The 20,997-nt window shown below is 41.2% G+C and overlaps 1 long non-coding RNA gene and 1 other non-coding gene across 3 annotated transcripts; both read right to left on the bottom strand.

Moving 5' to 3' along the window:
* Positions 1–218: 218 nt before the first annotated feature.
* LOC123384772 lies at positions 219–10,544 on the bottom strand. 2 transcript variants are annotated; one of them, XR_006596306.1, is made up of 3 exons: positions 10,416–10,544; positions 8,252–8,458; positions 219–1,928 (listed from the first exon to the last, which is right to left on the bottom strand). It is a non-coding gene; the product is annotated as an uncharacterized LOC123384772 (long non-coding RNA). The 2 variants fall into 2 exon arrangements; XR_006596326.1 differs by having other exon boundaries at positions 10,420–10,543.
* Positions 10,545–19,677: 9,133 nt separating this feature from the next.
* On the bottom strand, positions 19,678–19,781 carry LOC111556771. Its single transcript, XR_002736503.1, has one exon. It is a non-coding gene; the product is annotated as a U6 spliceosomal RNA (small nuclear RNA).
* Positions 19,782–20,997: the final 1,216 nt, after the last annotated feature.

Genomic DNA, 20,997 nt, shown 5'->3' with positions numbered 1-20,997 from the left:
AATAGATACCTTATAGAAAGCAAATCAGTGGCATGTATAAAAGATGAAAACAAACTGTCAGTTTGAATGAATGGAAGAAACACTCTGCTGTTGTAATGAAAGTTTTATCATTTGATAGTTTTATTACTTATATCTATCTATAGAGAGACAGACATTAAGATATTTATATCTAATTTTATCATCTTTTTTTTTAGATACGTAGAGCAGGCATACCTATATATATGTATCATATGTATATGATTTTATGTTTAAGTATTTCATTGTTTCATTGCCATAGCTTATTCACATAAACATGAGCTTGAAATTTGCATATTTTGCACTCAACAGTTACACAAAATATACAGCAAATATCTCATCTGAGCTGCATCTACAGTGAGCCATTTTATTGAATCAATGTGAAAATATAAAGGGGCTCAGTGCATCTTGCAAGAGACCAAATGCAGTTCCCTGTGGCCAAAGCATGATAACTCAGGTTACTGAAAACGTGCATAGCTGCACAGAACAGAACAACAAATACTACCGTTGCCAAATTGGCAACAATTGAATTACAGAGCCTGAAACTTAGTCTGTCAAAGTGAGGTAAAGAGACAGTGTTTGTTTAAGACTAGTTAATATCATCAGGGCTTTAAGTTTTGGCTATGAAGTCATCCTGCAGAAGTGACTCTTGAAACGTGGTTCCAATGCAGAATCAGGCATTTCTGAACACCTATCTTAAACCTATCGTAGGTACTTTGCATACACTATGGTTAATCCCCTCAGCAGCCCTACAGGCAGACGTATTGTCACCAGTTTATATGTGGAGAAACGAAGGCTGACGGAGATTTCATAGCTTGTGCAAAGTGACATTCACACAGCCAATAAAAAGTGAAACTAGGGTTTCAAGCACAGATGTATCTCACACCAAAGCCAACTGGGGACTGCTAAATCCCACCCAAACCAGAAAGATAGCATAGTTAACAGACCATTTCTGCCTCTTCCCTCTAGACTGAAATACTTTGAAAGGACTCTATTTTCTTCACTGAATCCCCAACATCTAGCAGAGTCTTCATTCACCCGAGAGGCCAGTGTTGTCTACTGGGCTGTGCAGCTATATTATTCCTCGTTGGGGGAAATAATGGTCTTTGAAACATTGGAAGAGAACTCAGTAATGGAGATACACCTGCTGGCTACCTAAGAGGCAATATGGATAGCTGATTGATGAAATGAGATCGGGATTCTAGTCCTGACTCTATGAATTACTGGCAGCATAATCCTGGGCAAATTACTTGACTTTCCATAGCTTCAGCTTCTCTATTTGGAAAATAAAAGAGCTGCCATAAGGTTTCATAAGTGACCATTTACCATGGCCTAGGCAGCAACGAACAGGCCTCAATAAGTAATATTTGTTAACTGAGTTGCTTTGGGGCATTTTGCTAGCTGATGCTTTACCTAAACGGTTAAAATCAAGATAATTTTCAGCTTTTTGCACATGTCTACATGAAGACATTGAGCTATCAGCCAAGAAACTAGAACAATATTACTCTATGAAGAGTAAACATCATACTAAATCAACATGTGGGTCAGAGCAGCAAATAAGAATAGTAGCTTACCCCTGCTTTCTTTCTTATCTGTGTCTAGTTGTCTATATCTGGGCAACAAGTTGCCCCCGAATTTAACAGCTTAAAGCAACAAAATTTCTTATTTCACAGTTTCCATGGGTCAGGAATCCAAGCTCAGCCTCTAGCTGGAGGTCTCTTGTGAGGCGGCAATCAGGTTGTCAGCCAAGGGGGAAGATTCACATGAAGTTCAAGGAACTGCTTCTAAGTGCTCTCATCTGGTTGTTGGCATGTGTCACTTCCTTGCAGGTTCTTAAAAACTGAGGACACCCCCTGGATGTCTCCATGGGGCTGATGACAACATGGCAATTTGCCTCTCCTACCATAAGCAATCTAAAAGAGAAAGAGACAGAATGCCCAAGACAGAAGCGACAGATTTTTTGTAACTTAATGTTGGCAGTGAAATTCCATCACTGCTGCCCATATTCTGTTCACTAGAAGCAAATTGGTAAGTCCAGCTCACGCTCAAGGGGAGGAGATTACCCAAGAGTTGCATGCCATCGCCAGGGGTCATCTTTTAGCTCTCAACTTGCACCTTACTTCTCCAGAAAGCAGTGTTCAGAGAGAAAACCTGACTTCCTGCTATTTCCCCTTTTAGATTCTTTTCCTGTAACACCACTCATGTCTCTGTAACATTCCAATCACTTGTTACTACATATTGTAACAATGAGCAGTGTGTATATGATATGTTTTACATATATTGTCTTATTTCTTTTCCTGTCAACTTTTTTTGTTTTTAACGCTGAAGTACTTTAAATTATAAACATCGTAACATTCTACCACTAAATACATCAGTATGTATCTCTTAAAAAAATACATAGTTTTCTATGTATCAAATATAACATTTTCACACCTAACAAAATTAAGGGTAATGCCAAGTCTATATTCACATTTCCCCAGCTGTCTCTAAGATGTCATTTTTAGCTGGTTTGGCCAAAGCAAGATCCAATTCAGAACCATGCAATGCATCTGGTTGCTATGTTGCTTAGGTCACTTTTAACCTACAAGAGTTCCTTTTATCAGGACACTGACTTGCTGAAGATACCAGGCCAGTTCCACCCTCTGGATCTCTCTGATTGTTTCCTCTAACCCTTGTATTTCTGGAAGCTGGAACTTAGATCCGAAGACTTGGTTAGATATAAGTTGAACATTTTTATGAAAAGAACTTCATAAGTAGTGCTGTTTATTTCAGTTATAACACACCCAGAAATACAGGCATATCTGATTATCCCACCCTTAATGATGCTGAGAGTGACACTGGGTTACAGCAGTGACAGCTCTATCCTTCCACCATAACCAGTGTACTAGCTGCACTATTAATAGTTACGCCTGGACTCTGGTCAGAAACCAGGACTATTTTGGGCAAAATTGGTTGAACGGTAATCCTACCTATCAACCATTAATTTAAACGGTTTAATGGTTTTATCTTTCCCTGAATCAATATTTCCTCGGGGTGGCAAAATAACAAGTTTCTAATTATATGTTACCGTCTATGTTTACTACCTAACAATTCTGCAAATTGGAGATTTCCCTGAACAAGAGGAGCTATTTACTTACCCAAAAATTCAGTGTGTATTTTAAAAGGTAGATAAATGTGTGATTCTTTCCCTTTATTTGTGAACTTTCAAAATAAAAAGGTGTTTTGATAGCCGACTCAACTAGAGACAAATTGGGTGTTTTTCGAATTCCTTTCTTTAAGTTTAACATAGACTCATGGGTTGTCAATAGATTCATTCCCTTTCAATGAACTAAAATCAATAATAATTTTTCACGCTCAAATTTCCATAGATTATCCATTTGTTCTTCACAACAATCTTCTTTTTTTTAAGTTTATTTATTTATTTATGTTGAGAGAGAGTGAAAGAGAGAGAGAGAGACAGAGAGAGAGAGAGAGAGTGTGTGAGCGGGGAGCAGCAGAGGGAGAGGGAAGGAGAGAATCCCAAGTAGGCTCTGCACTGACAGTAGGGGCTCAATCCCATGAACACTGAGATCATGACCCGAGCTGCAATCAAGAGTTGGAGACACAAATGACTGAGCCACCCAGGCTCAACAATCGTCTAAGTAAGGTATCATTACTATCCCCTTTTACATATCAAGAAACTGGGACAAAGGGAAGTTAAGTAACTAAGAAAGGAAGTAACTAAGCTGGCTCAGAGAGTAACTTCAATGTCCAATTGAATCTAGATTCCAAGACACTAGGGAATGAATTCATGTTTTTTCAGTTCATTTCTCTTGAATGTAGCTCAGTGCCAGTCAATAAATCAGTCAATGAGCAAACTGATTAATTGATGATCATTTCTAATTGACTCCCAAAAAAAGTTATAATACCAACTGAAGACTTTCAGATTAAATAACGTAATGACTGGGATTAACTTCAAAATAAACAAGCATATGGGAATGCAAGCTGGTGCAGCCACTCTGGAAAACAGTATGGAGGCTCCTCAAAAAACTAAAAATAGAATTCACCCTATGACTCTGCAATTGCACTACTAGGCATTTATCCAAGGGATACAGGTGTGCTGTTTTGAAGGGACACATGCACCCCATGTTTATAGCAGCACTATCAACAATAACCAAAGAATGGAAAGAGCCCAAATGTCCATCGATGGATGAATGGATAAAGAAGATGTGGTATATATATATATATATATATATATATATATATATATATATACACACACACACACACACACACACACAATGGAGTATTACTCGGCAATCAAAAAGAATGAAATCTTGCCATTTGCAACTACATGGATGGAACTGGAGGGTATTATGCTAAGTGAAATTAGTCAGTCAGAGAAAGACAAAAATCATATGACTTCACTCATATGAGGACTTTTAGAGATAAAACAGATGAACCTAAGGGAAGGGAAACAAAAATAATATAAAAACAGGGAGGGGGACAAAACAGAACAGACTCACAAATATGGAGAACAAACTGAGGGTTACTGGAGGGGTTGTGGGAGGGGGGATGAGCTAAATGGGTAAGGGGCACTAAGGAATCTACTCCTGAAGTCATTGTTGCACTATATGCTAACTAATTTGGATGTAACTTAAAAAAATTAATAAAAAATAAAAATAAAAAAATAAACAAGCGTAGGGAAGTACAAGGCAGGAGAGAGGGTCATAGATGAAACAGGGCTGACTGTACCTTGATAACTGTTGAAGCTGGGTCATAGGGAAGTGATAGTTTATGATGCTATCCTCTCTACTTTTTAATAGTTGAAATTTTCCGCTAACCAAGAAAATAGTCTAAGCCTTGAAACATTGAAATGTAGGGAACTACATAAAAGAATGTTTAAACTGGTACACAGCAAAGTGTAGCTGCTTACATTTTTAGTCTATAGTCTGACAAAAGATAAGAGAATAAAAGCAAACTGATGATACCAACTATCCCAACACAAGCTAAAGTAGATAGGTAAAGAGTAAGGTCTCCTCTGTAGTCATAATGGTCACTATACTTATCATAGCGAGCTTTGCATAATGTATAAACTTGTCAAATCACTTTGTTATGCACCTGAAACTAATGTAACATTATATGTCAACTATACTAAAATAATAAAAATAAAATTAGAAAGAGTAAGAGCATCCTATTAAACAGATTAAGGTAACAGAAATCTCCTGTCTGACTTTTTCATTGGAAAGCTGATAATGATGGTATGTATAATATTGTTTAAATGCCAAAACGTAGAGAAAGTCTGATCACTACAAAAGGAAAAACCTGTGAATCTCTCTTCTAGAAGAAAAGATATTCTCAAGAGAAGGATTTAGCCACAGAAGCCAAACTGAAGAGGCAGATGAAAAGATGCCAGGTCACAAAACACACTGGAGTTTTGACATCCATTAAAAATATTGTTTCTAATAAATGTAGAAGCAACGAAGAAAACAGAAAATCACCGTTAGGATACCAAAGTAATCATGCTGCAGGCAAGTTCTTCTGATGCATGCCTAAATTAGTGGATGAAACTGTGAAGACAAAGAAGATACTGCATAGGCTCAAAATATCTCCACCCAAAATTTATAAAATACTGCAGTGGTTTTAAGATATGCCAATGAATTCTTTGAGACTCCTCCCTCCAAAAGGTGGAGGTTGATGTTCTTCTCCTTGAGTGTAGGCTGAACTTAGGGACTCTACCTAACAGAGTTTACACTTAGAGTGAAGAAATATGGCACAAACGATCTCAACCAAGTGCTCAGGGTTAATATCTTTAGTGAAGGTGTGCACCCCTGATACGATGTGATGAGGAGGTCTCTTCACCTCCGTGGCATTCCTCCCCAAAATCCATAACATCAGTCTAAACCTGAGGAAACATTAAACAAATAGCAATTAAGGGCATTCTACAAAATACCTGACCGATATTCTCCAAAAGTGTGTAAGTCATGACAGAAGGGGAAGGACTGAGAAACTATCACAGCTTTAAGGCAGCAGAGGAAATGTAACAACTAAATGCAATGTGGTATCTTGGATTGCATCCTGGAACAGAAAAAGGACACTTGTGGGAAAACAACTGAGGAGATTTGAATAAAGCTGGTAGTTCAGTTAGAATTGTACCTTTTGGTTTTGATAAATGTACTATGGTTGCATAATAGGTTAACATTAGGGTATCTCTGTGGTAACTTTGTGTCTCTTCTGTAAATTCAAAATTATTTCAAAATGAAAAGATTTCAAAATGCGTCATAAGCTTCCAGACAACTAGCTTTCAGTGGTGCTAACCAAGGACAGAGGGTACAAACCACAGCCATATTATGATGTTTACCTTAATTTATCCATCTACAAACTGAGAAGACGAGATGAGACACTTATCCAATGATGAGGGCAAGTAACGCAAAGAGATGTCCCTAGAAAAGTCTCAGCTACCTAAGTGCCGAGTCCTCCCAAGATGCCCTTGATCTTGGGAAATACTTGTGGTTAAGGATTGCACTCCTAGCTTTGCAGTCTCCCCAACAGATTTTGTTGGCACAATAAGACCAGAACCAAAGTCAAAACACTCACTTTAAAGTGAGCACGTAAAGACCCATCTCCACAAACCAGAATGCCAGTTTATTTACAGAGAATTACAATAGTCAGGTGAGCTAGATGTCCCTGTCCTCCCTGTGGGCCAACTTACAGAGCCAGCGAAATTATCAGAAAACAGCTCAATGAGATTGGAAGTAGAACAAGGGCAGTAAGTTATCTGATTTGAATTTTTAATAACAGTGGGTCATGACGGACTGATAATTCACTATTCCAAATAGAGATATACCTTCCATTTAGACCACCTCTGTATGCTCTTGTATTGGGGATCTCTCTGCTCTTCCTCTCATGTGCACCAAAGCCTACTTCCCTAACTAGAAGGGCATTTTATTTATTTATTTTTTAATGTTCATTTATTTTTGAGAGAGAAAGAGAGACACAGTGTGAGCAGGGGAGGAGCAGAGAGAGAGAGGGAGACACAGAATCCGAAGCAGGCTCCAGGCTCTGACCTGCCAGCACAGGGCCCGACACGGGGCTCGAACCCATGAACCATGAGATCATGACCTGAGCCAAAGTCGGACACTTAACCGACTGAGCCACCCAGGCACCCCTAGAAGGACATTTTAAAAAGAAATGTGTTCTTTTCCATTCTGCTCTGTAGGGAACAAACAGAAAGGAAGTCATTTTTATCATTAACATAATTGATTGATTCAGTCAACAGACAATAAGTGGTTGACAAGCTCATGAATTTGTAGACCCTTAAGATAGTTCCACTGACCACCTGGGATCTATGAATCACAGAGTAGAAGACACCTGCACTAAGACAACTATCTATGTTTCGTTTCCACAATTTTTCCTCAGTTGGATACCATGTGATTACTTAGGCCTCCGCTTATTAAATGGTAATCGCATTCCCTAAGATTACCCTCATTTGGATTTGTCCTGGAATAGTCACCTAGTCATCTGCAAGCTTTGGTTTCATTAACACAGATGACTGGATCTAAGTCCACTGTGTATGCATTTTGCTAGAACCTTTGGATTTGTCCCCAGAATACTCAATGACACATTTACAACATCTTGCTTATTGATCCAAACAGTACACCAAATCCACTGTGTAAAGTAAACACTATTTCTTTTACTGAATTGGTCAAAGGGAGCCCTTCTCTTTCTTTTATTAACAACAATCCTGTCTTTTATGGCTCATTCCAGCCCCCAAATCATACTATTAAGATTTTGTTCCTCAAAATTAAAACAACATCATCTCAGGAATCCTTGTTGAAAGTTAATATTTAAGACTTGTTTTAAGACTGTCACTTGTTATTATATTATATGTTATATTACACTTGTTTTATAGACTATCTGTCAGATACAAATTCCCTACATTGCTACCTGAGAAGTTACAAAAGGAGTTTACTGGAGAGCTGAAAGGAATCTCATCTGGTCCAACATTCTTTGTCTACGGATGAGGAAATAGAGACCCTGAGAGATTATTAACTTTGTCGTGGTCATATATCCAGTTAGTGGCAGACACAGGACTAGAACCCAAGTCTCTACGACTTTACTTCCTTGGTTAAATCTGACAGAAAGTTCGGTCTCTCAAAATTTATAAAACTCAACACCTGCAGTGTCTCATTAAGCTTCACACAAGTGTCAGGACAGATTGAGGCAATCACTGTTTATTGCTCAAGTAATAACTCACCATTTTAGAAGTTACTTGAACTCTTCTTCATTACACAAAATGTATCAGACCAAGGGTTCTAATTTTGGATTCAGAAGATAATTAACTTGTCCATTTGGCAAATCCATTCATTTGTCCCTTCTAGCAAACATGTAATGAACATTCATTTTGTGTGAGGAACTATCATAGCTGCTAACGATGCGAGATTCATTGTCCATGGAGTACAGTCTAGAAAAGGGGTAAATAAGCCAAATCTTAGCCAAGACAAATGACTAATATTTACCGAGTGATTACTACATGCAAGCACTTTACATGGAACTTCGCACGTAACTCCTCATGACAGTGAAACGCAGCTGTGACTTATCATCTCCGCTTTGCAGATGACATTACAAAGGTTAACTGAGTGGCCCGAACTCCTACAGTAAGTGCCCTATTCAGTCAATGCCACACTACTACACTTGCTTCCAACGTTTATGCCATACGGCTTGGAACTCAGGCAGAAATACAGAAGGGGCAACTATATTTGGAGGGAGAATGCGCTGTGGAGGTGGAAACTGAGGCAGCAGAAAGGACTAGGAAAGGATGTATTAAGGACAGTGTTTTGGAAGTAATTTTAGGAACTACGTGACGGAAGGACTAACATATAGGGGAGTGGCAGGCAGCAGGACTGAAAAGGTGGGTGAGGTTCTATTTTATTCTGCAGGTGATAAATTATTTGAGAATTCCAAGCTGGGGAGTGACAGGATCAGATCTGCTTCTTAAAATGATCGCTTGGATTACAGTGCAGATAAGGAGTTGAAACACAGCAAACTTGAAGTCAGGGAGACCTAGAAAGCTTTTGTTTTTGACCACGATGGGACTTTGAGCTGAAACAATGACAGTGAGATGGAGAAGAGGGAGCAGGTTCAGAAACTATTTAAAAGATAGGATCCAGAGCCAGGCAATTGGGCAACCAACTTCCGCTCCTGTCATGATCTCTCAGTTCACATGTTCGGCCCCAGCGTGGGGCTCTGTGTGCTGACAGCTCAGAGCCCGGAGCCTGCTTCAGATTTTGTGTCCTCCTCTCTCTCTCTGTCCCTTCCCCACTCACACTCTGTGTCTCTCTTTCTCTCTGGAAAATAAATAAACATTAAAAAAATAAAAATAAAAAATAAAAGAATCAGGGCGCCAGTGTGGCTCAGTCAGTTAAGCGTCCAACTCTCGGTTTCAGCAGACGTCGTGATCTTACGGTTTCTGAGATGGAGCCCTGTGTCGAACTCTGTGCTGACAGCCTGGAGCCTGCTTGGGATTCTCCCAACCCTCTCTCCCGGCCCCTCGCCCACTGGTGCGCTCTCTCTCTCAAAATAAATAAATAAAGCCTTAAAAAAAAATAAAAGAATCAACAAAACTCAGTGATGGGTTGGATTTGAGTGTGGGACAGGTGGGGAGTTTTAGGCAACATTAAGATTTCTGACTTGCAGGGGTGCCTGGGTGGCTCGGTCGGTTAAGCATCTGACTTCGGCTCAGGTCATGATCTCGCGGTCTGTGAGTTCGAGCCCCGCGTCGGGCTCTGGGCTGACAGCTCAGAGTCTGGAACCTGTTTCGGATTCTGTGTCTCCCTCTCTCTCTGCCCCTCCCCTGTTCATGCTCTGTCTCTCTCTGTCTCAAAAATAAATAAACGTTAAAAAAAAAAAAGATTTCTGGGGCGCCTGGGTGGCGCAGTCGGTTAAGCGTCCGACTTCAGCCAGGTCACGATCTCGCGGTCTGGGAGTTCGAGCCCCGCGTCGGGCTCTGGGCTGATGGCTCAGAGCCTGGAGCCTGTTTCCGATTCTGTGTCTCCCTCTCTCTCTGCCCCTCCCCCGTTCATGCTCTGTCTCTCTCTGTCCCAAAAATAAATAAAAAATGTTGAAAAAAAAAATTAAAAAAAAAAAAGATTTCTGACTTGGACAGCCTAGGTAATACACAGGGATAACTTCTCCAACTTTACAGATCAAGTATTAAGTACTAACACACACACACACACACACACACACACACACACATATACACCTATATATGCAGTATAGTACAGATGTATATTCTCAACAGACTGGTTTTAGACTTTGATTCACTCTGCTATATTCAAATTCCCTTGCTAATGAAATCTGTTATCACCAGATACTGTAGGGTTTTTAGAACAAAATAGAAACCAGTAGAAATAATTTACCCACAGCCCAGTCACTTGCGCAGAACATCAAGACTCCACGAGCTTTTAATTAGCAAGCTTCCAGGACTGTCATGAAAGGTCACAGCTCCCTTTATGCAGAAGAACCTGTTAGGCCAAAGTATTTGCACTAAAAAGTAAACCACAAAGCAAATCACTATTAGTGGAAGTCACTATTAGTGAAATGACACACTCACTCATTGGAGAAATTTCACAGCCTTTCTAATGCGTACTAGCCCTACACTAGGGACATGGAAACAAACCAACTCCTGTCCTTAAGGAGCTGGTGGTCTAAGGAGGAAGACTAAGAAACAAAATTGGCAACACAGATGATAAGACCTCCAGCAAGGATTAGCTCAGATCCTGGGGAGCCCAGCAGAGGGAGAGGGGCAAGAGACCCAGCCCTGTGGGCAGGGGGCTCCTCGTCGCTGAGGTCAGGCCAGCTCCTATGTAAGAAGCATGTGACTACACTGGGCACAGATAATGTGGGGAGGCATTTTGGGTGGCCAAAAAGCATGGGGTGAAAGAAGGGCATTTTGACTCATGGCACCATTTTGTTCTAGAGGACATTTTGATGCTGCAATATTGAGAAGTAAGCAATCAAGGCACAAGGACCGCTGTGGCTTCTCTGCTGCAGGCTGCCTGGGTTTGAATCCTGGATCTGCCTCCTGCCGGCTGTGTATTTTGGGATAATTCACTTTCAGTCTTTGTGCCAAAGCTTCCCCATCATAAACTGGAAATAACAATTATATCTCTGCAAAGAGTTATTGTAACAGTGAAGTGAATATAAGCCCATTTAAAGAGTTTAGAACAGTGCTCATAGTAAGTGCTCAATAAACGATACCTATTACCATTACTATAAATATAATTTTTATTCTTTTTTAATGTTTATTTATTTTTGAGAGAGAGACAGAGACAGAGCCCAAGCCGGCTCTGCACTAACAGTGCAGACGTGGGGCTCAAACTCACAAACTGTGAGATCATGACCTGAACCGAAATCAAAAGTCAGGTGCTTAATCAACTGAGCCACCCAGGCACCCCTAAATTTTATTCTTTTTACTTGATCTCCGCTTGCTTTATTTATCTCTCCATGCCTGGATCCTTCTCTCTGTTTTATCTAGCTCTCTCTGTTGCATAAAATGCTCCCAACTTTCTCACAGGTAACCAAGAAATAAATATAAACTATTAGTCTAGTGTCCAGTTCATAATGGATATTTCTGGTAAAAAATAACCAACACAAATTAAACCTAAGAACGGCTATGGTTGTGTGTGGCAAAATATGGTTGCTGACTAAAAACTGACCCAAAGGTCAAATCTTCAAGTGCTAATTTGCAAAATTTGTCTCGGAAAAGTTGGGTCTGGCAGAACTAACAGTCACTGAAGGACCCTCATGAAAACAATATAAAAATTGGTAAAATTTGATATAGATAAAACTGCTGGCTGATTCAAATCTTCCCTCTGAAATTTAAGTGAACACTCAATTCTGTCTGAAAGACAGTATTGTCAGTTTATTATTATTTATTATTAACTTAGTAAATGAAAAATCAATAGCAAAAATGGTAAAAAAAAATATTTCATAATATAGAAAGTTGACCCACAAATTGGTTGATGTTTTAGGGGCTTTATTAGTATTGGAGTTTGTTGGAAGGTATGGGGGCTAGCGGTGTTTGCTCCTGAAAAAGCTTTCTCAGTGAACATATAATAATGTCAGTGTAGGGGCACCTGGGTGGCGCAGTCGGTTAAGCGTCCGACTTCAGCCAGGTCACGATCTCGCGGTCCGTGGGTTCGAGCCCCGCGTCGGGCCCTGGGCTGATGGCTCAGAGCCTGGAGCCTGTTTCTGATTCTGTGTCTCCCTCTCTCTCTGCCCCTCCCCCGTTCATGCTCTGTCTCTCTCTCTCCCAAAAAAATAAATAAAATTAAAAAATAATAATAATAATGTCAGTGTAATTTTGATTCAATGTCAAAATGCCACTAGGGCCCAAGGGTTGGGATGGGCATATAGGTGAAGACGTGTGTGGGTGGGAGGGTGGGAGAGGGTGTGCGCACACACAGATGTGTAGAGGGAAAGTTAGGGGAAAAAAAAAAAAAACAAAGGCAGCATGGCTTCAACAAAAAAACAGAGCAGAATATCCCTCATGCCATTAGGAATCTCATGTTATCCTAACTGATGGGCCAGAGACAGAGCAGTGCACAGACTTCAAGATCAGACTTGCATTGAAAAAGGGTCCTACCACTTACCAGCGCTCACCCTGCAGAAGTCACCACCTCCCCAGACCCCAGCTTCCTCATATGAAAACGAAAATAGCAGTTGTACTCACCGCCTAAGGTTATTATAAGGCCCACCTGAGTTAAGGCCATCGGGGCAGGTGCCTGGCGCGCAGTCAGGCCTCAGTATAGACGTCAGCTACCATTGTTTTTATGTGACTTTTTCAGCGTGTATGTGCTCCCCGAAGTTACTCATCCAGCTGGCAGTCAGCTCTGAGTAGCTTCTTCTGAGAGGGGCCTTCAGATCCTGTTTCTAGGCCCCTGAGCCCAGTTTCCAGGCCCTCAGCACAATTGCCACGCTTATCATCTGATCCCAGCGATGTTGAGCCGTATGTTGAACACGGAGCAAAGAGAGAGAAATAAAAGAGGAGAAATAAAGGGCACTAGGGTCGTGGCTGTTAGACATATGGGGTACATCAAAGGATTGTCAGGCAGATGGTGAGCAGGGCAGCGGCTCAGGGCAGGAAAACACCTGGGTAACATGCACTAATTAGCTGACAGGTGGGTCAAGGACTGGAAGAGGCGGGAAACAGTATGTTGTTTATTCCCCAGAATCAGAGGCTGCCTGAGGCCAGATTCCCTAATACCCCTACTCCTCCCGGCTGAGTTAGTAAGAATAGTTACAAAGAGCTGGTAGTAACATTAACTCTCCGTTCAGACTAATTCGTTCCAAGTAAGAAGCAGTTAAGAACATGTTCTGCTTCACCTTGAAAAAGCCCCGGCCGGGTGCAGAGAAGCTTTGCTGACAGGTTTGATAACTGGGCCTTTCAAGAAGGGCTGGGAGCCACTGTGGCCTCACTAGTACTCCGCTTCCTCCGGTCATATCTCCCCCGAAACTAAAATACAGCTTGGAAAGACAGCTTGGTGCCCTCACAGTCGCTGTGGCTTCCTCAAGCCACGACACGCTCTCTCTTTTATGAGGCTGCGGGGCTATAATTCTCATCCCCTGACATTTATGGGAGGCTTCATATTAGCAAAAGGCTTTACGGCCATTTTTATGAGGGATGCCTCCCCGGGAACTGTCGGGTACAATCACCCAGACTGAGGCAAAGGAAAGAGAGCAAAGCACACACGTGTACAGCCCTCGCCTGCTGGCCCGCAAGGAGCCAGGGTCGGAGCCTGCAAACGCCACTTCTCTTCAGCCGCGTGTCAGACCTGATTTTCTTGCCTTTGGCAGCTCTCTCTATCTATCACCATCTTCCATCTGTGGCCAGTCCCCAGGTCCTGAAGGTGCACCTCCCGGCCTCCGTTTCTGTCCATCTCCGCACGGTCGCTCCGGCCCAGCGTGACTCCCGCACGGCCCCATCTGGCTCGGCATCCCAGTCCCGTCCCCTTCCTTTAACCACACACGAGAGACAAAGTATATTTACCTATTAGATGCTTACTCACTTGTTTAACGTATGCACCTTTGTGAACTTTCTCCTACTTCTGGAAACATCTGTATTGATACCCTGTAGCAAATATGTTGCATCATAAAGAATAATGTTTTAAAAACAAAAATAGCAAACTTCAATAGCTTCCTCTACAGAGTAAGATTTACTCTGAATAAAATCCAAGTTCCTTTGCAGACCACAGGGTCCCTTCATGACCTGGTCTTTCCTCCACTCTGTCCCCTGCTCCACCCTGGATTCAGGACCCGCCAAGCTCTTTCCTGCCTCCAGAGTTGACACCCCCTCCTCAATCTGCCTGGAAAGCCTTTGGTCCTGTTCTCAGCACTGCCAGCTTTGTCTCCCTTCCAGTCTCAGCTCACACGTCACCTTCCCAGCCCATCCGATCTTAAAGTGTTCTTTCTCCCCTGTTTCCCTGGTAATTATTTTCAGAGTACTTTGAACAACCTTAAAATATTTATGTGTTGCCACATACACAGTCTATCCGCTTTGCTAGAATGTACATCGCATGAGAACAGGGTGTATTTCTCACTACTGGATTTAATGCCTAGCCCGGTGTCTGCACAGAGGATAAGCTCAGTAAATACCTACTGAGAAATTAGATGAAGTAATAAAGCAATGTACTGAAAAGCCTCTCTCCTTCTCTGAACCCCCTGCTAGTCTTCATTATTGCCACTAGAGGGCAGCAGAGACCCTGAGTTATCTACTCTCTGATGTTTATGCTGGGAAACCTCCAGAAAACTTTGCCAAATAGCAGACGCGAGTTTATCAGGAATTTCAGGAAAATGTCCAGGTTTACAAAATCTTTCTTCTCCTTGTTCCTGAAGCCTTCTATGCTCTGTACCATTTATAGAATTTTATTTTTATTTTTAAATTTCAGGCTGACAACACTTCTCGGGAAATGAAAGCAGATGTTGTATTGCCTAAGCCAAAAAGAAACCCAGTGGCCTGGAGCCTGTCCCTTCCTGCCTGACAAGTTAGTGTGGGGAGAAAAAAAGACACGCCGATCCTGACTGGCAGCTGTTTGGGACTTAAGGATTTACAGCTCTCCCTTATGGTGTGTGGGGAGGAGCAGGTACCAGCTAGGCAGCTGCTGCTTGTGTTTTGAGCACTTGCAAGGGCTGTGTGTGTGTGTGTGTGTGTGTGTTTATGGTTCTGTCTTCTGCTTGTATGTCTCCTCTTTTTGTTTAACAATCCCCCCACCCAGGGCAAGAACCTCACAGTCTTTGTGGGCTTTGTGGGCTCCTTCACTAAGAATGCCCACTGAACCCAGGTAATCAGCAGCAGAAATGGCGTCCACACACCCTTAGAACAGTGTTTTCATTCACTGTCTGTCCAACAAATACTGACCGAGTCCTATTCTGTTCTCTGTGGGTACAGATATTCCATTTGATGGAAAGAACAGTCACTAGAATCAAAAGGGAGGCAGGGGTTCTCAATCTCAGCAATATTGACATTTGGGACTAGATAATTTTTTGTTGTGGGAGCATCCTAGGGTGTTTAACCACATCCCTAGCCTCTGCCCATTAGATGCAGGTAACACCGACCCCCTAAATTGTGATAACCAAAAATGTTTCCTGACATTGCTAAATGTCCTCCTGGGGGGCCAATCTTCACCGAAACCTTGCAAACCACTATCTTGAAGATCATGACGGATAACTTTGGGGATATCTTTCCAGCCTGGGTCAATGACCCCTTTCTCCTAGCACTGTTCCTCCTCCCTGTCCCATGCTTGCAAGTGCTGTGACCTGAAGCTTAGAGACTTGGTATATTGGTCATCTGACCCAACTTAGGCCTCTCAGCTTCTCTCCTCTGGGAATTTGAAACTAGGACCTAGGTACTGACTACCGCCTGGGTTCTTTGTGGGGCCAAAACTTTAGGGCAAATTTAGAAGGTGTGGGTGAATGTTTGATAACATAGGGCCAGCAAGCAGAGACATTCTACTGCAGAGATAAGAATGAAATCGACTCCACAGAAACACAGAGGAAGAGTCAGAGACAAGCCACCTAGTTCTAGCATTTTCCGGACAGGCCAAACTTCCTACCTTGGGTAGTTTAAGAAATTCCTGTACATTTATAAGTACTTGCTCTTTCATGCTGGGACAGTTTCTTGTTTGTTTGTTCTGTTACTGGCAAATGAGTCCTAACTGCTATATTCTCCGTGACCTGGAACAGAAATCATAACCAGGAAACGAGGGACCTAGGCAGTTGAAGAGCAGTATTTAGCCCTCAAGGCAGCTCCGCTCTCCTCAGCACAGGTGCTGTTTTCTCCTTTCTCTCCCAAATGGCTTCCTCACCCTCTCTGGAGGGTTTTCTCTTGTCTTAACCTTACCTTGTACACAGCCTGCTGTGCCATGGCCTTGACTTAGCTTCTGGTTGTCCATTCGTCACCAGCTTGAGTGCTAACAGCAAACCCAGGCCAGGTTTCTTGGCTCAGATTGCTGACCAAGTGAGTCTGATTGGCTCATGTGGCAAACATGGTTGGCTGGCCCTCCAACAACCGTCGCTCTCAATCAGTTTTATTCAGGTGAACAACCCCAAGTGGCAAACTAAATTAATTTGTAAAGCAAAAGATATAAGAGGAATCTTTAGGAAGGGGAGGCTTATGGGAAAGAATTTTATCCTTGATGTAAGAAGGCAAAGCCAATGGAAGAGTTAGCCCATGTCCTTCCTGCTGGGTTTGGACATGTCATGTGAGGACGTGATACTTGAAGCCATGGCAGCCATTTTGCAACCATGAATTAAAGCCAAGAAAACTGCAGAGAAACTGACAGGGCTGTAACATCCTTGAGCTGACGAATCAACCAACCCTTGGAGCCATTTACCTTTAGACTTCTTGTTACATGAGAGAATTAGATGCCCTTACAGTTTTAGCTACTTTGACTCAGGTATCCTGTTACTTGAAGCCAAAAGGATCCCAACAGATACAGGACAGCTCATCTTTTCAGGCCAGGTCACTCAGGTCCTAGGTCACTAGCTGGCTATCCTGCAGATTTATTGCCTTGCAGTCATGCCCCAACCTCCGGACCGTATGTTCGTCCCTCACCCTAGCCTTTTATGATGAAAATTTAAAAACCAACAGAAAAGTTGAGAAAATAATACAATGAACACTCAAATATACTTCACCCATATTCATCAGTTGTTAACATTTAGCTCCGTACATTCACTGCACGTAATCCCCTCTATGAGGTTATTTTTTAACTGAATCATTTGAAAGGTGGTTAGAGACTACGAAGCTTCACCCCATAGTATTTCACCATATATCTCGTAAGACACAAGGACATTCTCCTACATAACCGGTAATGTCCTTTGGAGCTTTTTTGGGTTTGCCTTTGTTTTTATTTTCATTCTTATCCAGGATTTGTCAAGAATCACATGCTGGTTTAGATGAACATAAGGGAAGGGAAACAAAAATAATATAAAAACATGGAGGGGGACAAAACATAAGAGACTCATAAATATGGAGGACAAACAGAGGGTTACTGAAGGAGGTGTGGGAGGGGGGATGGGCTAAATGGGTTAGGGGCACTAAGAAATCTATTCCTGAAATCATTGTTGCACTATATGCTAACTAATTTGGATGTAAATTTAAAAAAAAATTAAATAAAAAAAAGAATCACATGCTATTTTAAAGTCATCTCTCTCTCTCTCTCTCTTTCTTGGGGTGCCTGGGTGGCTCAGTGTGTTAAGTGTCCACTTCAGCTCAGGTCATGATCTCACAGCTCGTGAGTTTGAGCCCTGCATCAGACTCTGTGCTGACAGCTCGGAGCCTGGAGCCTGCTTCAGATTCTGTGTCTCCCTCTCTCTCTGCTCCTCCCCTGCTCATTCTCTCTCTCTCTCTCTCTCTCTCTCTCTCTCTCTCTCTCAAAAATAAACATTAAAAAAAATAATAATAAAGTCATCTCTCTCTCAAAAGTCTCTCCTTTATTCTAAAAAAATTATCCTGCCCTTCCCGTTTTTTGTTTTTTCTTTTATTGGTCTTTCCTGTCATTGACTTTCAGGGCAGTTCTTTTATACAATGTCCACAATTTGGGTTGTCTGGTTATTTCTTCTATAATTCTTCAGAATTATATCTAGTTAAGATTTTTAGCATAACTCCACAGAGGTGAGGCTGGGACCATCTCAGCGCATCACAACACAAATGCCTTTCTGTCCTTTTATTGGTTACACTAAGCTGAATTAGTCGATTGAGGTGCTATCTGTCTGCTAGCACTCCTCACTGTAAAGGCATCTTTGCCCTTAGTGATGAATGAGTAATCTGCGGGATGGTACTTTGAAAATATGAGAGTATCTGGTGTCCCCAACATTTTCAGCGACTGTTTTAACAATCATTAATGAGGCTTGCCTGAATCAACTATGATATTAGTGATTGCAAAAATCACAATTAAAAAAGCTTTATCATTTTTCCATGTGTTTTAGCTGTCATTCCACTGTTCAAGAAGAGCTTTCTCTTCCGTCACACACACTTCTGCAATTCTCTTGAATATCATGATGAACTCAGAATATTCATTACCACTGATTTTCTTTTTAATTTTCATTTTGTCCCAAATTTGTCCCCTCCCAAATGGGAGCACCTTCAAATTGGTTTCTGGGTCCTTCTGACACATCCCTATCTGTTTTTGAGCACTTCCTTGCTCTTCCATCAGTGAAAGTCCCAAGCTCATCTTCTACTTTCCTTGACCCAGACCTGGAATCAGACCTGGGTCCTTTCAGTGAGAAAAGTTTGCTAGAAGCCAAGAACTGAGTGATAAGAGTGCTCATTGTAAGTGGGGTGTCACTGCTTCTAGGCCCTTTCAGTAGACACAGCCAGGAAGTGTATTTTATTTTAGATCATTAATTTATCTCAATCCCCCCAATTCTTTTTTTTTTTTTCAACGTTTATTTATTTTTGGGACAGAGAGAGACAGAGCATGAACGGGGGAGGGGCAGAGAGAGAGAGAGACACAGAATCGGAAGCAGGCTCCAGGCTCTGAGCCATCAGCCCAGGGCCCGACGCAGGGCTCGAACCCACGGACCGCGAGATCGTGACCTGGCTGAAGTCGGACGCTTAACCGACTGTGCCACCCAGGCGCCCCATCAATCCCCCCAATTCTAATAGAACATCACAGGGTTCTTCCTCCTTTCCCCACGTCCCTATTTTATCTCCTTTCTCTCACATTGAAAACTCTAATTTTCACCAACATCAGCATAGCTATTCATTTACTGCTCGTTATAATACACCCAATAGTTTCAGAATTATTATGTCAATACCACTACCAACAAACTTACTAATGAAGTACAAGATTGTTTGAAGCTTTTATTTTATCCTTAGAGTCTAGCCCCCTAAAAGTAACGGTGTGTCTAAAGACCTTTAACCTTGACATAAGTTCATTTGTTTATCTTCAAATTAGGATTTTCCTGTCCATGTTGATTTCTTTTAATTTTTTTCTTTGTGGCAGTGGGTTTTTTATTATCTTTTTTTTTTAAAGATTTTATTATTTTTATTTTTAAAAATTTTATTGAGACATAACTGATATATAGCATTGTGTAAGTTTCAGGTGAATCACATAGTGATTTGATATATGTATGTATTGCAACATAAGTACAACAGTAAGTTTAGTTAACATCCATCATTAAAATATGGAATACCTCATGAATTTGCGGGTCATGTTTGTATAAGGGCCCTGCTAATCTTCTCTGTATCATTCCAGTTTTAGTGTATGTGCTGCTAAAGGTAGCGGTCAAATAACTTTATGAATATGTAAAATGTTCTGTAGTTCAAAAGTTAAAATCATATGAAAAGGTAACCCAGAGAAGTTTTCTTCAATCCCCATATGCGTGAATTTTATTAGTTTCTGGTTTATCCTCTCTTATTTGCAAAAAAAGAAACAAATATACACGTGTATGTGTATACCTATGTATGTCCTTTTTTGCCTTTCTTTTAATTCACATGGTAGTATTTGGTATACACTCCTTTGCACTGTATTCTTTTCACTCATATTACTCTCTGTTGTGTATACACAAGTCTTTCATAACACTAATTTTTCACTATACGGTCTATTTTATTTGCCCTATCAAATATATTTGTACTCACTTTATTTTAAGGGTTAGTTTTATATTAAAGCTAAAATAACCTTAGTCCCCCTCTCTTACTTTTTTTAAAATTTTTTTAACATTTTATTTATTTTTGAGACAGTGAGAGACACAGCATGAATAGGGGAGGGTCAGAGAGAGGGAGACACAGAATCCGAAACAGGCTCCAGGCTCTGAGCTGTCAGCACAGAGCCCGACGCGGGGCTCGAACTCACAGACTGCGAGATCATGACCTGAGCCGAAGTTGGCCGCTTAACCGACTGAGCCACCCAGGCACCCCCCCCTCTTATTTTTGTTATTTTCTATTGGTTTCCTAACAATATTTAAATTAGTTAATAATTTATTTTCTCTTATCCCAATGCACCAGTTTGTCACGTGAATAAATATCCTTTTACCCTCACCAGTAACTATAAAATAATCAACAAGTATATTCTGTTTTATATCTCCGTTACCCTTCTGGCCCTTTAATTATTGTATAATATCTGCTGGGTATGTACTCTTCTCATAACCATCATAGTTTTATGGGTGATTACATAGTTATGCTCATCATTAGTCCTCTTGTCAATGCCCTTCCCTTTTGGTGGTCTACAGCACCTTTCCTTAGGAAATTCCTCAGGATGGGCACATGGAAGCAACAGTCTCTGGTTCCATCATGTTCATAACTTTTGACATATTGGCTAGATGTAAAACCTTTGCCTTAGGACTTCTTTCTTTGAATCTTTTCAGTATGCTACTTTATGTATTCTGGGATAAAGCCAAAGACAGTCACTTAAGTCATCTGGTATTTTGACTAAACGCCCAAATCTTTTTTTTTTTTTTTGTAAACTTCAGACATCTCTTAGAATATACCTTGACAATCTT

Source organism: Felis catus, chromosome A1 (assembly GCF_018350175.1).
Source record: "Felis catus isolate Fca126 chromosome A1, F.catus_Fca126_mat1.0, whole genome shotgun sequence".
NCBI lineage: Eukaryota > Metazoa > Chordata > Mammalia > Carnivora > Felidae > Felis > Felis catus.
The sequence above is the reverse complement of the archived record's forward strand: the minus strand, read 5'-3'. Positions and strand labels throughout refer to the sequence as shown.